The sequence below is a fragment of the Arachis ipaensis genome, chromosome B9 (assembly GCF_059453495.1).
Source record: "Arachis ipaensis isolate K30076 ecotype BB chromosome B9, ASM5945349v1, whole genome shotgun sequence".
Lineage (NCBI taxonomy): Eukaryota > Viridiplantae > Streptophyta > Magnoliopsida > Fabales > Fabaceae > Arachis > Arachis ipaensis.
In genome coordinates this window covers 80,350,336-80,369,062 of record NC_142444.1, presented here as the reverse complement: position 1 = coordinate 80,369,062, position 18,727 = coordinate 80,350,336, and the positions used below count along the sequence as shown (strand labels likewise).

The 18,727-nt window shown below is 40.5% G+C and overlaps 1 protein-coding gene and 2 non-coding genes across 3 annotated transcripts in view; all 3 read right to left on the bottom strand.

Moving 5' to 3' along the window:
* Positions 1–18,727, bottom strand: part of LOC148545155 (uncharacterized) — a 79,884-nt gene that overhangs the window by 437 nt on the left and 60,720 nt on the right. The window lies entirely within an intron of this gene.
* Positions 2,882–2,988, bottom strand: LOC148545158 (small nucleolar RNA R71). The gene has a single exon (XR_015900975.1). It is a non-coding gene; the product is annotated as a small nucleolar RNA R71 (small nucleolar RNA).
* Positions 11,125–11,228, bottom strand: LOC148545157 (small nucleolar RNA R71). The gene has a single exon (XR_015900454.1). It is a non-coding gene; the product is annotated as a small nucleolar RNA R71 (small nucleolar RNA).

The following is an 18,727-nucleotide window of genomic DNA, read 5'->3' as shown; positions in this document are numbered from 1 at the left end:
TGTTGCATTACCCATGACTTGGACTAGAACTTTGATGCACTCTATTGCTTGATTTCAGGACCAAAGGAAGCAAGGAATGGGAGGTAACTTGCAAAGTTAATGAGAAAAGTGATTGCCAATAACGCTCTCGAAGCCATCATTGACCACGTTAAGAGTCACGTTAACTAAGTTAACGTGAACTCTAACGTGGAGAAGGGAAGTTGAGCCAACGTTAGTGACACTTAACATTGTCACTAACGTTGGCAAATGCTCATAAGTGGCCACGTTAGAGTCCACGTTAACCTAGTTAACGTGGCCTCTAACGTTAAAAAGGGGAAGAAACGCCAACGTTAGTGACATTCAACATTGTCACTAACGTTGGCTTAAGGAGAAATATACCACGTTAACTCCCACGTTAACTTTGTTAACGTGGGAGCTAACGTAAGAAGCAAGAGTGGTCGACAACGTTAGTGACACCCAACATTGTCACTAACGTTGGAAGCAACCACACAACCCCCCAAGGAGCCACGTTAACTTAGTTAACGTGGAAGCTAACGTTGATGATTGAATGAATGGCCAACGTTAGTGACACTCAACATTGTCACTAACATTGGGGATGGCTAAGCATGGCCACGTTAGAAGCCACGTTAACCTAGTTAACGTGGACTCTAACGTGAGACATAGGGGCACCTTGGAACGTTAGTGACAATGTTGAGTGTCACTAACGTTCTCGAAGGATGGAAAGCCCACATTAAAGAGTCACGTTAACTAAGTTAACGTGAGCTCTAACGTGGGAACAAAGGGGGCTTTTCAAAGTTATTGGGAATGTTAAGTCTCAATAACGTGTGCGAAGGACTTAGAGGCAATGTTAGTGGCAATGTTTGTGCCACTAACGTTGAAGTTAACGTAGCTTTTACTTGGGAACGTTAGTAAGAAAGTTGATTGTCAATAACGTTCTCGAGCTTATATCTTCACTAAACGTTAACACCCCTAATGTCCTGAGCTAAAGTCTTTGCCCACTTCACACTTTCTCTCTGCAAGTAAAGCCAAGCCCAAATGAAGAAGAGAACTGCTTCAAACTCAAGTTCCAAAGGCCCAAGACTTGAAAAGCCAACTAGAAGCTGAGAGAAGTAGTATATATAGGAGTAGCTTTGAATTGTTGAGGGGTTCTGGAGGTTGGAAAATGGGAACTACTCTCTGTATTTTACCTTTTCTGCAATTTCTAGTTTTATGATGTATTCTCCATCTTTGTTTTCATTTTCTAGAGCTATGAACAACTAAACCCCTTTCATTGGGTTAGGGAGCTCTGCTGTAATTTGATGGATCAATACTAATTCTCATTATTCTTCTTCTATCTTTTCTCTTGATTTTACTTGAAAGCTTTCGATCTTCATCCAATTGAGTAGTTATCTTGGAAAAGAAGCTATTCAAACTTGGATCTCTTCTGAACCTTGAAAGAGGAATGAAGAGTTCAAGCTAGAAATACTTTCTCATGCTGGACCAAATTGGGTTTGGATGGGTATGTGACTATAACCCTCTCAATACTTGATTTGGGAAATGCATGTGGTATAATCAGTGACCATACTTCATCTCTTCTCATGAGCAATTAACCAAGGAATTGGCTATTGATCAAGATTTGAGAGATTGAATTGCAAGAAATTGTAATTCAATCAATTAAGATTGCAAAGGAGATCAATGAGTGCATTGATTGAAGAAGAGATGAAAATGAACTTGATTCGGAGAATTGCAACATCTCCTAAGCCCAATGAACTCCCCATCTCTGATCTTACCCATTCTATTTAATTTCTGCCATTTACTTTTATGAGCAAATCCCCCATTCCCATTTATAATTCTGCAATTTATTTTCAGTCATTTACTTCCAGTCCTTTAATTCTAGCATTTACTTTTCTGTTATTTACATTCCCGCCATTTTATTTTCCGCAACTCTCAACCCAAATTCTGGATTCGCTCAACTAGAACATTCTTCTAATTAAAGTTGCTTGATCAATCAATCCCTGTGGGATTCGACCTCACTCTATTGTGAGTTTTTACTTGACGACAATTCGGTATACTTGCCGACGATTACTAGATTGAGCATTTTTATTTTATGAATTTCATTTTCTGTTTGAGTGATTTACTTTCTGTTTTAGCTAAACTTCTTCCCTTCCCCTTCTACTCTTTTATTTTTCTTTGTTATTTTCAATTGTTTGCTAACCCACTAATTGTTTGATATATTGCATCACCCACAACTAACAGTAATTCTGACAAAAATACTTTCTGCACCTATCTTTTCTTGCTTGCACTTGATGGTTGTATGACAGGGAGAAGAAGCGGGGCTTCAACTTCCTTCGATTCTGAACCTGAGAGGACCTTCCTTAGATTGAAAAGGGAGGCAAGAGGAAAGAAAGTGGTTGGTGCTGAGGAAGAAGAGGAATTCTTTGAACCAAACATGGAAGATAACATGGAAAACCATCATGAAGAAGAGGATCACAACCATGGGAGAGGAGGTGGAGCAAATCATTCTAGGGAGGATAGAAGAGTTTTGAGCTCTTACATCAATCCAAACCCAGGCAATTGTGGAAGTAGCATCCAAAAGCCAACAATCCATGCCAACAACTTTGAACATAAACCACAGCTCATCACCCTTGTTCAGAACAACTGTTCAATTGGAGGAGGTGTTCAAGAAGATCCCAATCAACATTTGACCACCTTCCTGAGAATATGTGACACAGTGAAGTCTAATGGTGTTCATCCTGACGCCTATAGACTACTCTTATTTCCATTCTCACTCAGGGACAAGGCAGCCAAGTGGCTGGAATCTTTCCCAAGGGAAAGCTTGACAACTTGGAAAGACGTGGTAAACAAATTCTTAGCAAGATTTTACCCTCCTCAACGAATCAATAGGCTGAGAGCTGAGGTCCAAACTTTCAGGCAACAAGATGGTGAGACTCTATATGAAGCATGGGAGAGGTTTAAAGACCTCACAAGGAGGTGCCCACCAGATATGTTCAACGAATGGGTTCAGCTGCACATTTTCTATAAAGGGCTCTCTTATGAGTCAAAGAAGGCCGTAGACCATTCATCCGGAGGATCTTTGAACAAGAAGAAGACTATTGAGGAAGCCATAGATGTTATTGAAACAGTAGCAGAGAACGACTACTTCTATGCTTCCGAAAGAGGGAACACAAGAGGAGTAATGGAGCTAAACAATGTAGATGCTCTATTGGCCCAAAATAAGCTCATTACCCAGTAGCTGGCTGACCTCACCAAGAAGATGGAGATGAACCAAGTAGAAGCAATCTCAACTTCATCAACAACCCAAGAAGGAGTGAATGAAGAAGCAGAGGGTAGTCAGGAGCAAGCCAACTACATTGGGAATTCACCAAGAAAAAACTATGATCCATACTCCAAGACCTACAACCCTGGATAGAGAAACCACCCAAACTTTGGATGGGGAAGTGAGCAAAATCAAAACCAAGACCAGAGACGTTACAACTCCAACAACAATGCAGATCACCAGCAATTCACACAGAGGACATCTCAATACCCCCACAATAACACTTCTCCACACGCTTATCAAAACCAAAACAGCACATCTGCTCCGAATCACAAATCAATTGATGACAAGTTCTCTAAGATTGAAGCCTTACTTGAAGGAATATGCCAAGAAATTCAAGAAAATAAGGTGTTCAAAGAGGAGGTGCGAGCCAATATTAAGAACCAGGGAGAGACCATTAGGAAGCTGGAATTCCAGGTGGGATATTTAGCTGAGAAGATTCCCAAACCTACTGACAGCTTCCCAAGTGACACGGAGAAAAACCCCAAAGGAGAAGCAAAGAAAGTAAGGTAGGAAGATTGCAAAATGGTCACTACAAGTGATCAAGAGACTGAAGACAAGCAAGGCAAACTTTTTGAACAACCTGAAGATAACTCAACATAGGAGGAGGATATAGATCACCAAGAACCAGAAATCTCACAACAAGAGCTGTTGAAGCTCTATGCACCCTTCCCTCAACTGCTCAATAGTGCTGTAGGCCAGACTTGTTTGCATCTCTGCTCAAGGTTCCTAGACTTGTTTGCATCTCTGCATGTAAACATACCATTCATCAAGGCAATTCAATAAATGCCTGCATTCATCAAGTATATGAAGGAACTTCTTCCCAGGAAAAGCTCACTCAAAGGAGGCCAGACTATAGTGATGAACAAGGAATGTAGTGCCCTTATTCAACCTGAGTTGCCTACAAAAAGAAGAGACCCAGGGAGTTTTTACATCTCTTGTGCCATAGGTGAAACTATGTTCGATAGAGCACTATGTGATTTGGGGACCAGCATCAACTTACTGCCCTTATCCCTGGTGAAGAGGCTGCAGATCAATGAGATAATGCCCACAGATATAATCATCAGACTGGTTGACAAAACCCAAAAGCAAGCAATAGGAGTGGTGGAAAATGTGTTGCTAAAGGTTGGGAAATACTTCCTCCCAACAGACTTTGTCATCCTGGACATGGAAGAGAGTCACACTCACCCAATCATATTGGGAAGACCATTCCTAGCTACGGCTAGAGCACTTATCGATGTAGAGAAAGGGAAGCTAATATTGAGAATCCATGATGAACGACTCAGCTTCAATGATTTCAAACTCTCACAAGAAACAGATCAAGAGGACAAGGAACTAAGCACAAATGATAATGAGACACTGAAGGAGGAGACAAGCACTGAAGCACAGCCAGTTCATTCTGAGATCCCCTTAATTGCTAAACAAGGAAAACAGCAATTGCCACAGCTCAAGGAAAAATTGGAGGAACCTAAACCTCTAGAGGCATGTAAAGACAGCATCACAACTCCTTTAGAAAAAGGGGTCACCAAGGGGAAGGAAACCTCAAAAGATACAAAGAAGAAGGTACCAAGGAGGTAGAGGAACAAGAAAATCCCTACGGAAGACTTCTCTCCAAGGGATAGAGTTGTCTCAGCTTACTTCCCAGATATTCCCCCTAATCTCCCCACTGTACCATCTCAGTTACCTAAGGTCTTCACTATCAACAGAGTTCTTTCCCTGGAACATATGGAGATCATTGATCCAACCAATGGATATAAGTCCACAGCAAGAGGGGAGGATTTTAAGCACTACCAATCACCCTGATGGAGGGAAAAACGTCAAGATAATTATGCTAAAGAAGTGCTTCATGGGAGGCAACCCATGTTTTACATGTTTTTAAAAAAAATGAATAAATCAATGTTTATGAATTTCAACCCAAACTTGACAAACACTTGGTGAAATCTTTATCATACAGTATATAGTGAAGAACAAGTTTGGTGTTCAAAGCAAACCAAGATGCATGCTAGTCTTGGGAGCTTTGAACAAAACTTTTCATCACATTGCTTCAAACTAAGTTTGGTGTCACCCCATGGTGCCACCAAAATGCATAAGGATACACAAGTAGTTAGTCAGTTGAAATTCATAAATAAACAAACTCTTTTTCTTCTCTTTATTATTCTAGCCGTAGAGTTTGATTTTTATGATATTAATTTCCTTATTTTAAATCTTTATAGGAAAAGAAAAGAAGCTTAAAAAGGGATGGATTGGACAATTAAACAAAGAAGGATCGGACACTACAAAAGGAAGGGCTACACACTTGTTTTAAAAAGGGAATACATTGGAAAATGTTGCCATGCAACATTGGAAAAATGGAACCCCTAAAAGACCGAGCAATCTCATTCATAAAGTGATGATCCTTGTCTTTTATCCATGCATCACCCCAACCGTCCATCAAGTAACCACTCAATCAATCCACACCCTCCATTCTCTCACAACTTCTCTATATAAATGACCCTTGTTCCGTACCCACCTTCATTGTCATTACCCAATCTTCACCACTCTCCATTTCGGTACAAGACACTCCCTACCCCATTCAAAAAACCTTTTTCCCACCTCACTCTCTTCATTGCAATAAAACCTTAAACAACCAAAAATCTCCACAACTTTGCCACCTTCACATATTAACTATCATTCATGGTGTCTTCGGGTTCTAAAAGAAGGAAGGGAAAGGAACCCATGGAAGAACACCCATATGATGAAAAGAGATTTAGAAGCTTGCATCATGCATTGCAATACGGGTGGATGGTTGATAAGGAAATCATTTATGAGCTGGGATTTCAAGTTAAAAAGACTGAGTGCCCCGAAATTACAGAGAAGATAGAAAGGAGAAGATGGGAGCTCCTCACTGACCCGGTCATTAAGGTGAATGCAAACCTCATAAGAGAATTTTATGCAAATGCGGTTCGATATGATAAGAAGGATGAGTCCTATACAAGCTTTGTAAGAGGAAAGATGGTGGACTTTGGTCCCATGAGTGTCATGAGGGCATTGAAGCTACGGTCTATACAGTTTGAAGAAGAAAGCTATCACTCAAGATTGGACAACCCCAATTATGACCAGCTTCTGCAAGATATTTGTGTACCAGGAGCTGACTGGGAAAGGGGTGCGGGAAATAAACCAAAGTTCATCAAGAGAACAGACCTCACTCCTGAAGCCAAGGAGTGGTTTGAGCTAGTGAGAAGGTCTATTGTCCCAGCTGCAAACAACTCGGAGGTGAATGTCAAGAGAGCCACAATGGTGCACTGTATACTGAAGGGAGGAGAAATCAAGGTTCATGAACTCATAGCTGAAGGTATTAGAAAGATGGTAGAGAAAAGTGACTCATGAGGAACGTTAGATTACCCCAGTACTATTTACCGAATATGCAAGAAAGCTGGGGTGGTTTTTGAAGATGAGAACCCCATGTGGATAAAGGAAGGCATCCCAATAACTGTACGAAGGATGAATGCTGCAGCATCCCCTTTGCCTCAGCGGAAGCAAAGGAAGAGGACAGCCCCTCAAGTAGTGGAAGGACAAGTCTTAGAGGGTCAAGCACAACAGACCTTGGACATGCACCAATTACAGGAGGCCATTGATGGCTTGTCTAGACAATATTTGGAAAGCCAAGGAGCACAGAAAGAGCTTCAACTACATATGATGGGGCAGAAAGAGGAAACACTCTCAAGATGGATGACTCAGCAAGGTGAGTGGCAAAGGCAAATGATGGAACAGCAACTAAGTCAAGGACAACAATGGGGAGAAACATTCAACAGGATGGAACGAAGGCAAAACGAGCAACAAGAATCCATCCAGAGGCTAATCAACATCCAAGCACATCAAGGGACACACAAACATGAGATGCATCGAAGACAAATAGAACAGGCAGAACTATTGGACGAGCAAAGGGCATTCGCAGAAGGAGTTTACATGAGCGAAACAGGACATCACATAAACACTTAAGTCAGGCTCGGCTACTTAGTGGGACAGCTGCCAATATTGCATCCAGGAATAGCCAGGTATGAAGAAATGAAGGATGAATTAGCACGAGAGGAAAGACAAAGGGTGGAAGAGAGTCATGAGTCAGTGAGGAAGGCACTTAAGGATTGGAAGCAAGCAAGATTGGCACGGATGCGAGGAAATGCAAGAGGAAACAAGGAGGACAAGCAAGGAAAAGAGCATGGACATCCACAACAGTAAAAGGTGGTGGAGTTCCTTCGTTATTCCACCTTTCTCTATGGTTTAAATAAGTAATATCTTGTATGAAATAGAACTTGCTTCCATGTCATGTTTAAACCTTTTTCAATTATGTCTTTTAAGTTTTTCGTATTGAAGAAAGTCTCTGTGTGCTAGTCTTTATGTCACTGCATCCTTACTTTACTTACTTGTATGCTTATCCCTTTTAATCAAATGAAGAGAGAATGTTTATGTTTAAAAAGACCAGAGTAGAGTTCATACTATGGAATACATTCATGAGTTTGTGGTATGATCATAAGTTAGCTAAGTTGGTTCAACCATAAGGTGGGATGACAACTATCTGGCCTGAATACTTTACTTTGAATATACTCATGAGACTAAGTATATGACAGGATCCTAATAAGAGAAAGAGAAAAGAATAATGAAAATGGAAAAACAAAAGAAAAAGAGTAAGCAATAAGGCTAGGCACCAATAGTTCTGATCTTAAGATATGTGTCTGTGGTGTTCCTGTGTGAGGAATCTACTTGGATGAATTAGCTCTTAGGGGTGCTTTATCACTTGGTATCATGGGTTAACTAATCTGGGATTATCAGCTGAAAGTCCATTATCAAGAGTAACCCTCACCACAGAGCATTTATGATGCCAGGGCATCTTGGCCAGTTTCACTGACCTTTTCTTTACTGTTTTTAGGATAGTTTCATACATTTCTTTAGGAAATAAGCTAAATTTGGGTAAATATTCACTTATGCCTTGATTCATGCATACATTGTGCATTTTACATAATTTCATGAGGATTTTGCATAAGTTTAGTGACAAATATTATGTTGCATTACTCATGACTTGGACTAGAGCTTTGATGCACTTTATTGCTTGATTTCAGGACCAAAAAGGAAGCAAGAAAAGGGTAGGTAACTTGCAAGATTAATGAGAAAAGTGATTGCCAATAACATTCTCAAAAAGCCATCAATGCCCACGTTAGAGAGTCACGTTAACTAAGTTAACGTGAACTCTACGTGGAGAAGAGAAGTTGAGCCAACGTTAGTGACACTTAACATTGTCACTAACGTTGGCAATTACTCATAAGTGGCCACGTTAGAAGCCACGTTAACCTAGTTAACGTGGCCTCTAACGTTAAGGGGGAAGAGAAGCCAACGTTAGTGACACTCAACATTGTCACTAACGTTGGCCTATGGTGCAAAGTACCACGTTAACTCCCACGTTAACTTGGTTAACGTGGGAACTAACGTAAAGGATGAAGAGTTGTCGACAACGTTAGTGACACTCAACATTGTCACTAACGTTGAAGCAACCACACAACCCCCAAGAGTCACGTTAACCTCCACGTTAACTTAGTTAACATGGAAGCTAACGATGAGGAATGAAGGATGAGCCAACGTTAGTGACACTCAACATTGTCACTAACGTTGGGATGGCTAAAGATGGCTACGTTAGAGGCCATGTTAACCTAGTTAACGTGGACTCTAACGTGAGACCCAGGGGCACATTGGAACGTTAGTGACAATGTTGAGTGTCACTAACGTTCTCGAACTTATATTCTCACTAAATATTAACACCCCTAACGTCCTGAGATGAAGCCTCTGCCCACTTAGCACTTTCTCTCTGCAAGTAAAGCCAAGCCCAAATGAAGAAATGAACTGCTTCAAACTCAAGATCCAAAGGCCCAAGACTTGAAGAGTAAACTAGAAGCTGAGAAGAGTAGTATATATAGGAGTAGCTTTGAATTGTAAAGGAGTGCTGGAAGCTGGGAAAAAGGGAACTACTCTCTGTATTTTACTTTCTCTGCAATTTCTAGTTTTATGATGTATTCTCCATCTTTATTTTCGTTTTCAAGAGCTATGAACAACTAAACCCCTTTCATTGGGTTAGGGAGCTCTGTTGTAATTTGATGGATCAATACTAATTTTAATTATTCTTCTTCTATCTTTCCTCTTGATTTTACTTGAAAGCTTTCGATCTTCATCCCATTGAGTAGTTATCTTGGAAGAGAAGCTATTCAAACTTGGATCTCTTTTGAACCTTGAAAGAGGAATGAAGAGATCAAGCTAGAAATGCTTTCTCATGCTGGACCAAATTGGGTTTGGATGGGTATGTGACTATAACCCTCTCAATACTTGGTTTGGGAAATGCATGTGGTATAATCAGTGACCATACTTCATCTCTTCTCATGAGCAATTGACCAAGGAATTGGCTATTGATCAAGATTTGAGAGATTGAATTGCAAGAAATTGTAATTCAATCACTTAAGATTGCCAAGGAGATCAATGAGTGCATTGATTGAGGAAGAGATGAAAATGAACTTGATCCGGAGAATTGCAAAATCTCCTAAGCCCAATGAACTCCCCATCTCTGATCTTACCCATTCTCTTTAATTTCTGTCTTTTACTTTTATGAGCAAATTCCCCATTCCCATTTACAATTCTGCAATTTATTTCCAGTCATTTACTTCCAGTCCTTTAATTCTAGCATTTACTTTTCTGTTATTTACATTCCCGCCATTTTAATTTCTGCAACTCTCAACCCAAATTCTGGATTCGCTCAACTAGAACATTCTTCTAATTAAAGTTGCTTGATCAATCAATCCCTGTGGGATTCGACCTCACTCTATTGTGAGTTTTTACTTAACGACAACTTCGGTACACTTGCCGAAGGGAGATTTGTTGAGAGACAAATTTTCCGTGCATCAAGTTTATGGCGCCGTTGCCGGGGATTGATTGTGCATCAACAATGATTAAATTGGAAGATCACTAGATTGAGCATTTTTATTTTGTGAATTTCATTTTTCTGTTTGAGTGATTTACTTCTTGTTTTAGTTAAACTTCTTCCCTTCTCCCTCTACCCGTTTGTTTTTCTTTGTTATTTTCAATTCTGTTTGCTAACCCACTAACTGTTTGATATATTGCATCATCCACAACTAACAATAACTCTGACACAAATACTGTCTGCACCTATTTTCTTTGCTTGTACTTGTTGGTTGTATGACAGGGAGAAGAAGCGGGGCTGCAACTTCCTTTGATTCTGAACCTGAGAGAACCTTCCTTAGACTAAGGAGGGAGGCAAAAGAAAAACGTGTAGTTGGTACTGAAGAAGAGGAGGAACACTTTGAGGAATACTTTGAACCTAACATGGAAGGAAACATGGAAAATCATCATGAAGAAGAGACTCACAACCATGGCAGAGGAGGTGGAGCAAATCATGCTAGGGAGGATAGAAGAGTTTTGGGCTCTTACATCAATCCAAACCCAGGCAGTTGTGGAAGTAGCATCCAAAAGCCAACAATCTATGCCAACAACTTTGAACTTAAACCACAGCTCATCACCCTTGTTCAGAACAACTGTTCGTTTGGAGGAAGTGTTCAAGAATACCCCAATCAACATTTAACCACCTTCCTGAGAATATGTGACACAGTGAAGTCTAATGGTGTTCATCCTGCGCCTATAGACTGCTCTTATTTCCCTTCTCACTCAGGGATAAGGCAGCCAAGTGGCTGGAATCCTTCCCAAGGGAGAGCTTGACAACTTGGGAAGATGTGGTGAATAAATTCTTAGCAAGATTCTACCCTCCTCAATGAATCAATAGGCTGAGAACTGAGGTTCAAACTTTCAGGCAACAAGATGGTGAGACTCTATATGAAGCATGGGAGAGGTTCAAGGACTTAACAAGGAGGTGTCCACCTGACATGTTCAATGAATGGGTCCAGCTGCACATTTTCTATGAAGGGCTCTCTTATGAGTCAAAGAAGGCAGTAGACCATTCATCTAGAGGATCCTTGAACAAGAAAAAGACCATTGAGGAAGCTATAGATGTTATTGAAACAGTAGCAGAAAACGACTACTTCTATGCTTCCGAAAGAGGGAACACAAGAGAAGTGATGGAGCTAAACAATGTAGATGCTCTGTTGGCCAAAAACAAGCTCATTACCCAGCAGCTGGCTGACCTCACCAAGAAGATGGAGAGGAACCAAGTAGCAGCAATCTCCACTTCGTCAACAACACAAGAAGGAGTGAATGAAGAAGTAGAGGGGAGTCATGAGCAAGCCAATTACATTGGGAATTCACCAAGGAAAAACTATGATCCATACTCCAAGACTTACAACCCTGGATAGAGAAACCACCCAAACTTTGGGTGGGGAAGTGAGCAAGATCAAAAGCAATTCACCCAGAGGACATCTCAACACCCCCACAACAACACTTCTCCACATACTTATCAAAACCAAAATAGCACATCTACTCCGAATCACTCATCAATTGATGACAAGCTTTCTAAGATTGAAGTCTTACTTGAAGGAATATGCCAAGAGATTCAAGAAAATAAGGTGTTCAAGGAGGAGGTGCGAGCCAATATTAAGAACCAGGTAGAGACCATCAGGAAGCTGGAATTCCAGGTGGGATATTTAGCTGAGAAGATTCCCAAACCTACTGATAGCTTCCCAAGTGACATGGAGAAAAACCCCAAGGGAGAAGCAAAGAAAGTACGATGGGAAGATTGCAAAATGGTCACTACAAGTGATCAAGAGATTGAAGACAAGCAAAGCAAAGTGTGCAAACAACCTAAAGACAACTCAACAAAGGAGGAGGATAGAGATCATAAAGAACCAGAAATCTCACAACAAGAGCTGCTGAAGCTCTATGCACCATTCCCTCAACTGCTCAATGGTGCTGTGGGAAAAAGAATATACTCAAGGTTCCTAGACTTGTTTGCATCTCTGCATGTGAACATACCATTCATCAAGGCAATTCAACAAATGCCTGCATTCATCAAGTATATGAAGGAACTTCTTCCCAGGAAAAGCTCACTCAAGGGAGGGCAGACTATAGTGATGAACAAGGAATGTAGTGCCCTTATTCAACCTGAGTTGCCCACAAAAAGAAGAGACCCAAGAAGTTTTCATATACCTTGTGCCACAGGTGAAAACATGTTCGACAGAGCACTATGTGATTTAGGGGCCAGCATCAACTTACTGCCTTTATCCCTGGTGAAGAGGCTGCAGATCAATGAGATAATGCCCACAGATGTCATTATCAGACTGGCTGACAAACCTCAAAAGCAAGCAATAGGAGTGGTGGAAAATGTGTTGCTAAAGGTTGGGAAGTACTTTCTCCCAACAGACTTTGTCATTCTGGACATGGAAGAGAGTCACACTCATCCAATCATATTGGGAAGACCATTCCTAGCTACGGCCAGAGCACTTATTGACGTAGAAAAAGGGGAGCTAATATTGAGAATCCATGATGAACGACTCAGCTTCAATGTTTTCAAACTCTCGCAAGAAATAGATCAAGAGGACAAGGAACTAAGCACAAATGATAATGAGACACTGAAGGAGGAAACAAGCACTGAAGCATAGCCAGTTCATTCTGAGATCCCCTTAACTGACAAACAAGGAAAATAGCAATTGCCACAGCTCAAGGAAAAGTTGGAGGAACCTAAACCTCTAGAGGCAGGTGAAGACAGCACCACAGGTCCTTTAGAAAAAGAGGTCACCAAGGGGAAGGCAACCTCAAAAGAAACAAAGAAGAAGGTACCAAGAGGGTGGAAGAACAAGAAGATCCCTACGGAAGACTTCTCTCCAGGGGATAGAGTTGTCTCAGCCTACTTCCCAGATATTCCGCCTAATCTCCCTACTGTGCCATCTCAGTTACCCAAGGTCTTCACTATCAACAGAGTTCTTTCCCTGGAACATGTGGAGATTATTGATCCAACTAATGGATACAAATCCACAGCAAGAGGGGAGGACTTTAAGCACTACCAACCACCATGACGAAGGAAAAACGTCAAGCTAGTGATGCTAAAGAAGCGCTTCATGGGAGGCAACCCATGTTTTATATGCTTTCAGATGATAATGAATAAGTCAATCTTTATGAGCTTCAATCCAAACTTAACAAACAATTGGTGAAAATCTTCTTATGCAGAATATAGTGAGGAACAAGTTTGGTGTTCAAAGCAAACCAAGATGCATGATAGTCTTGGGAGCTTTGAACACAAAACTTTCATCACAGTGATCCAAACTAAGTTTGGTGTCACCCCATGGTGCCACCAAAATGCATATAAGGACCCACCAATAGTTAGTTAGTTAGTTGGAATTCATAAACAAATAATCAAATCCTTTCTTTCATTTTTTCTAGCCGTAGATTTTTTTTATGATATTAATTTCCTTGTTTCAAATCTTTATAGGAAAGGAAAAGAAGCATAAAAATGGATTGATTAGACATTTAAATGGGGGAGATTTCGCCATTTAATGAAGAGCACTACACACATGTCTCAAGAGGAAACGCATGGGGAAACGCTGCCATGCAACATTGGAGAAAGAAAACCCTTGAAGACCGAACTAATCACTCTCATTAAAGTGATGATCCTTGTCTTTCCTTCATATACAACCCCATCCGTCCAGCTAGTAAACATTCATGCAATCCACACCCTTCACTCACTCATGATTTTCTTATATAAGTGAACCTTAGTGCATGCTCACTCCTCACATCCAAATCCCCACTCTCCACACTTCTATTGGCACACTAAACTCTTCATCACAAATTATTTTAACCAACCCACTCTTCATCTATCCGAAGCCCCAAACCCCCTCAAACAACAATTCAAGTCATGACATCATCAAGCTCAAAGAGGCAAAAGAGGAAGGGGCCTATGGAGAGTGCTCCTTTTGATGACAAGAGATTCAAGACTGCCTTTCATGAGCATGAATTTGAGCGGATAAGTGCCAGAAGGATATTGCCAGAATTAATCTTCCAAATCAATGCCAATGAATCACCACAGATTTGGAGAAAAATCGAACAGAGGGGGTGGCAATTGCTCACCAGTCCAGAAGGGAAGATCAATGGAAACCTCATCAAAGAATTCTATGCAAATGCAGTTAGAGAGGATAAGACCAAAGCCCCAACCTTCAAAAGCTATGTGAGAGGAAGGGAGGTGGACTTCAGCCCAAGTGCCATAACAAGAGCTCTTCACTTGAAATCACCTCATTTTTATGAGGAGAGTTATCAGGCAAGGATAAGTAGAAGGCCCGATAAGGATGAGCTCTCAGAAATAGCATCAGATATCTGTGTCATAGCCGCTAACTGGGAGAGGTATTCAGATGGGAGACCAAAATTCATAAAAAGGGGAGACCTTCACCCTGAAGCCAAAGCATGGTTTGAGCTTGTAAGGAGGTCCATCCTACCAGCTGCTAATAATTCAGAGGTTAACATCAATCGAGCCACTATGGTACAATGCTTAGTGCAAGGTGGGGAAATCAAAATGCATGAGCTCATTGCCGAAGGGATTCAAGAGTCAGCTGAGAAAGCTGACTCAGGTGCCAGACTTTGGTACCCCAGCACCATTCTCCGCTTGTGCAACAAGGCCAAGGTAATATTTGAGGATAGCAGCCCAGACTGGGTGAACCCAGGGAGGCCAGTCACACTCGAGCGAATGGTCTATACCACACCGGCTCAGCAACTAAGAAGTCCACATATAGGAAGGCAAAGGGCCCAGGAAGAAGCTCATCAAGAGGAATATCATCAAGAAGAATATCAACAAGAAGAGCATCATGACCCAACCAACTTGAATATGACTCACCTTCTAAGAGCCATTGAAGATTTGGGACAGAGACATATGGAGGACAAGAGCAAATGCTGAACCTTCAAACCAACTGGCTGAGCCAACAAGAAGCATGGCAAAAACAACAAATGGAGCAGCAGCAGGAACACTACTCCCGGCTCACTCAAGCCATCAACCAAGTGAATGAGAGGCAAGAACTTCAAGAGAAGCACTTGCAAGAACTCAACCAGCGGCAGATAGCCCAAATGAAAACTTTCAATGAGTTCAGTGTACTCAATGAAGGAAGGCAACTACATAGGGAGGAGTTCTATGTAAATACTCAAGCCAAGTTGAACTACATGACCAGTAATATGCATCAGCTACACTATGCCATCCCTACATATGATGAGGTCCAAAAAGATTTTATAGAAAAAGAAGAGAGGAAGGTGAAACAGCAAAAGGAGACACTCAAGAAGAAGATGGAAGATGGTGGTTTCTGGAAGAAGCTGCTTGGAAAAGGCAAAGGAAGTGGAAGCACAAGCATTCAAGAGAGACACAATGAGGACAAGCAAGGAGGGGAGCAGGGGGCATCCACATGAATGAAAGGTGGTGGAGTTCTTTTTAGTCCATTGTTTTATATGCTTTAAATAAGGAAGATCTTGTATGAAATAGAACATGCTTCCATGTTATGTTTAAACTTTTTAAAATTCTGTCTTTTAAGTTTTCCTTCTGAATAGGTCCATGATTTCTGGTTTAAATGTCACTGCATCATTCCCTTATTTACTTGTAAGCTTGTCCCTTTTTATCAAATGAAGAAGAGAATGTTTATGTTTTTTTAAAAGACCAGAGTAAGGTTCCTAATGTGGAGGTGCATTCATGAATCTTTGGGGTAGTCATAAGTTAGCTAAGTTGGTTCAACCACAAGGTTAGGAGGACAACTATCTATCCTGAATACTTGACTTTGGATATACTCATGAGACTAAGTTAATAACAAGATCCTAAGAAGAGAAAAGGGAAAGAACAATGGAAGTGAAAAACAAAAGAAAAAGAGTAAGCAACAAGGCTAGGCATCAATGGTTTTAATCTTGAGGCAAGTGTCTGTGGTGCTCCTGTGTGAGGGATTTACTTGGATGAATAAGCTCTTAGTGGTGCTTTATCACTTGGTAACTTAGGTTAACTAACCCGGGATTATCAGCTGAAAATCCACTATCAAGAGTAACCCTCACTACAGAGCATTTAGTAACCCAAAGAGGTGTTGGACACCAAGGTCTCAAGAAAAGAAAATAAATAAACTATATGCCTGTGGTGTGTATGTATGAGGGAGAGACTTGAGGGAGTAAGTCCTTAGGGGTGCTTCAACACCTAGCACCTTGAACCAACTGTTTCGGGAGTGTTGGCTAAAAGCTTATCTTAAAGAGTTGCCCCCTTACAGAGCACTTAGCCTAAATAACACAAATAACCCTTGAAATAACAATAAAAGGATCAATGAATAAAAGTCTCATGAGATATAAACAAAGTAAGTGTTTAGGGACATGATAAAGGTCTGAAAGCCAGTAATGGAATGAACCTAAGTTGCTATGCATGAAACCACCATAAAATCAGTAATATGACTTCCACAAAGATGACTCATTCTTCTGGATATTCCATTCATCATTCTCTTGTTCCAGTACTTGTTTAGGGACAAGCAAGCTTTAAGTTTGGTGTTATGATGCCAGGGCATCTTGGCCAGTTTCATTGACCTTTTCTTTACTGTTTTTAGGATAGTTTCATACATTTCTTTAGGAAATAAGCTTGTTTTGGGTAAATATTCACTTATGCCTTGATTCAAGCATACATTGTGCATTTTACATAATTTCATGAGGATTTTACATAAGTTTAGTGACAAATATTATGTTGCATTACTCATGACTTGGACTAGAGCTTTGATGCACTTTATTGCTTGATTTCAGGACCAAAAAGGAAGCAAGAAAAGGGGAGGTAACTTGCAAGATTAATGAGAAAAGTGATTGCCAATAACATTCTCAAAAAGCCATCAATACCCACGTTAAAGAGTCACGTTAACTAAGTTAACGTGAACTCTAACGTGGAGAAGAGAAGTTGAGCCAATGTTAGTGGCACTTAATATTGTCACTAACGTTGGCAATTACTCATAAGTGGCTGATGACAAGTCATCTTAGCCTAGTTTCACTAGCCTTTTTCTTTTATTTTCAATTGATTTTATGCACTTTCTTAAGCCATAAGCAAGCCAATTGGGTAGATTTCCATGTTTCCTTTGATTCAATCAACCATGTATGAATTCATGCACTTTCATGAGATTTTATGCTATAATTGTCATATATTATGAAAGAAACACAATCTCATGATTTGGGGCATAGCTTTGATTGTTTTGATTGATTGACGATAGGTGGAAAGAGTTTTGAAGAAGGTTGAAGGAAGAAGGAATGGCTAGGAGCAAGAGAGAACAAAAAGTTTGAGCCAAAGTTTGCCTCAAACTTTAGCTCAAACTTTTAGAAGAGTTGAAAACATTCCAGAGAAAAAAAGCTTGAGCCAAAGTTTGCCTCAAACTTTAGCTCAAACTTTTGGAAGAATTGAAAACACTCCAGAAGAAAAAAGCTTGAGCCAAAGTTTGCCTCAAACTTTCGCTCAAACTTTTGGGAGAAAAGCTTGAGCCAACGTTTGCCTCAAACTTTTTGGCAAAAGTTGGCATCACAAAACCAACACCCTGGAGGAGAAAAGCTTGCGCTAACGTTTGCCTCAAACTTTTTGGCAAACGTTGGTGCCACACTTGCACACCCTGGAGGAGAAAAGTTTGCGCCAACGTTTGCCTCAAGCTTTTTGGCAAACGTTGGCGCCACACATATACACAAGGGGGCCAACGTTTGAGCAAAAGTTTGACCTCAAACTTTATCCCAAACGTTGGTAGCAGCAAGAGAAGCCATCTGGTATAAAAAGTTTGAGTAAAAGTTTGGCTCAAACTTTTACTCAAACTTTTACTCAAACTTTTATGATTTCAACCCGGTTCACAATGGATCTTTCTCCAACTCCAAGAGCAATCAACCAAGGCCTTTATCAACCCAATTCCATCAAGAGCAAAGGTCCAATTCAAAGCTTGAAGACCATTTGAAGAAAGTGTATAAATAGCTTAGGATTTAAGTTTTAGGGGAGCTTTCCTTTTTGTTTTGCTGAGTAGTTTTTGGAGAGCTTTTGGTTTTGAATTGTTTTGAGTTTCTGAGTTTCGGAGTAGGAGAATTGAATTCTCTTCCTCTTAGTTTTCTTGTTTTCAATTGCAATTACATTTGTCTTGGATCTTGGGTTGGAGAATTGAAGGAATTCTGTTTCAATCTCATCCTGAGATCTCTCTGTTTTCTTTACTGCATAATTGAATTTACATTTCTGTTCATTATCCCTTCTTCTACTCATTCTGCTATTTACTTTTCTCTATTTCTTGCAATTGAATTCTACATTTGGATCTAGGAAGGCATTGAGATCTAGACTCGGTTATCTAGTCTCTTGGGTCTTGAGATCTGGAGTTTGCATTTTAAATTCTCTGTTTAAAGCTTTTCAAGTTCATTTACATTTCCGCTTTAGATCCGGTTCAATTCAAGTCACCTTCTACTTGTCTGATTAATGCAATTTACTTTTTCTTGTTTAAA